Genomic DNA, 2,864 nt, shown 5'->3' on the forward strand with positions numbered 1-2,864 from the left:
TCCAGGAGATTGCAGATCTAATAAAAACATTGTTTTTAAAAGCATGATGAATATGAATAAAGAAGAATACAGAATATTTAAGTATGTATTTATTTGTTTAAAATAAATTATTGTGTTAAATAAGTATTTATATAGATTTATGAAAATATATTATTATTTATATAAAATGTATTTATTTATTTATTTAATGTTTATAATTTTTTAAATTTTTAGTTAAATTTCTGTATTATCTAGAATAAGAAATCGATCAGATTACCTTATTTTAAAAAAATCTTTGTGTATTTATAATAGTAAACTACTTTGTCATTGAATTTTTTTAAGATAATCATAGTATATTGATAATAATAAATAATTTTGTAATTAGAATTTTTTAATGTCTTAATAAATGTTTTCTCAAGTACTTGAGAGAGTGACTTGTCTTTTTAGTTGTGTATGATGGTGGATTCTTAACATTGTCCATGAAGATGATCTTGCAACAACATTATTTACAATTGAATAATGATCAAGAACATTATAAATACAACACTTTGAATTTTTTTTTTTTCAAATATAAATTTTTATATACTTATATCTTTTATAATCATGAAATACCCAATTACACGTTGGTATTCAAAGAAAGGTGAAAAAGAAACATCCAATACATGATGGAAGAAGAAAGAGAAGATAGGTACCTTCAGATCTAGTTGTTTTTATTCAAGATTTCATGGAGGGTGATCAATTGATCTTTTGGTTTGTGCATGCAAATCATTCAATGTACCTAAACAAGACTCATCAACAACCTATAATGAAATGTACCTTGCAAGAGTGCAAAAGGCAAGCAAAAGCAAGTGATTTTTTTATTAGTTTTAGTGTAACAAGAATCCTTTTAAATTTGGTAAAACTAAAGTCAACATTTATCATTGCATAATCCAAAATAGATTTTTGTTAGATATTGTGATTACAAGTACTTTAGTGATGATATTTATGAAACGTAAAACTATGTAAAACAAGTGAATTATTTTGTAAAATGCCTCAAATAAATTGAACTCGAACTATAATGTTTGATTATAATATATGTACAAAAAGATATACTCAAACTATGATAACATACAAAATGATTATAAAGATTGAACTTACATCTATCAATTTCATTTGCTCTAAAACTTTGATTACTTGAATGCAATTTGAACACAATGTCTATCCTTTTGCATTTTGCCTAGATTATTCTTGAATATGTTGTGGGTCTACGTTATTTTTGAGGCTTCTTGTCAAATATATCACCAACGCCATATAGGCAGGGCCACCCAGCATAGGTATTTCCCCTATGAACTGTCAACTGCACTCCAAAACAATCTTTAAATTGGATTTGCCGTAGCAAAAAAGCTTAAATAAGCAAAATTGTGTGGAACACACGAACAAGAAGATGGTATTGGAGCTATATAAGCAGTACTCTTTTCTCACGGAATACATCAACATTAAATACCTCTGTACAGAATAGACCTGTAGTTTTCATTGTTCTGGATGGCGAAGTGCATTTATGTGTTTCTGCTCTTTTTGTTGCTCTTGCCTCTGGTAATAATATTTTATTCTCTCTTCTGAGATTATAAGAGTTCCATGTGAATATTGATGGCTTCATCGGGTATTGTAAAATATTGAGCGGTGCATTTCATGGGCAATGCGTGGATTGGAGGTCGTCTGAGTGCGACTCTGTATGCTCCAATGTAGACCATTTAAGATTTGGACAGTGCGATTGGAATTTTCCACACGGATTGGCTTGTTGGTGTTATTATCAAGGATCGTGCGATTGAAACTAGCATGCACAATAAGCTGTTAATATTTTCCAGTAAGGTTGTGCTTTTCTTCTGTGGTGGCATGAGATTTCAGATCCAATAATAATATAATTTATTTGAAACAAAAAAATATTATAATGATTAGATTTCTCTTTCAAGTAATTGTTGCGAAATTAAATATTTTTCACTTTTCATGAGAGTAATTTAGAATGTAAATTATTTGTTTTTATGATTTTATTAAGTAGGTGAAATGTTCCAACAACAAATTAATTGTATATATTTTTAATTTTTTTAATTATATTGATAAATGAAAATGAGAGGTATTATGTGTTAAATTAATTTTAAAGTATAATTTCTGAGACATTAGATTACTACAGTTTATAATGATTGTCGTTGAATTTCTGAATTCAACTGCATAGACTTTTATTTGCATCAACATTTTGGATGACACTCCATGATCTACCTATTTTCTTTATCTTCCAAAAGAAAGCAACAATTATAATTTCTTTCAAAACACTGAAATTGAATTTCATAATTTATGTATTTTAAAAATTTTGAAACTTAAATAAACAGTTCAATAAAATTAAAATAATCAATATAATATGAATTTAAATTTTGTGTTAGATTAATTGTTCTTAATTATGTGGATACTAATTTTATTGTGTGAATTGCTATAAGAAATATAAATGGAAAAACAACATGTTGATCTTTAAATGAATAAAAAATAATAATTTAAACAATATATATCGTGATCAAATAAATTGATAGAAATCAGTTTAGCTATTATTTTCATACATCCCAAAATACCAAAATCCAATATTTTCTTCTAAAAACCTATTTTATTATGCGTTAAGATATTTCCTTTTGAGTGAAAGTTCATATGTGGGAAGATAAATTTTATTAGTTGCAGATGGCTTCTAGTTTTGCTGGCCCTTGCAATTAGCGTCATCTGGGAAGATAATTTTTCAGAAAAAAGACGCTTGATTCTCTTTAAACTTTTAATACATTTTTTTTTATCAGTAAACGTCAGAATAAAAAAAAAAATAAAATTGATATTAAAGGAAAAAGTTGCCATTCTGGGGCCTGCCATAGCAG

Source organism: Cryptomeria japonica, chromosome 9 (assembly GCF_030272615.1).
Source record: "Cryptomeria japonica chromosome 9, Sugi_1.0, whole genome shotgun sequence".
NCBI lineage: Eukaryota > Viridiplantae > Streptophyta > Pinopsida > Cupressales > Cupressaceae > Cryptomeria > Cryptomeria japonica.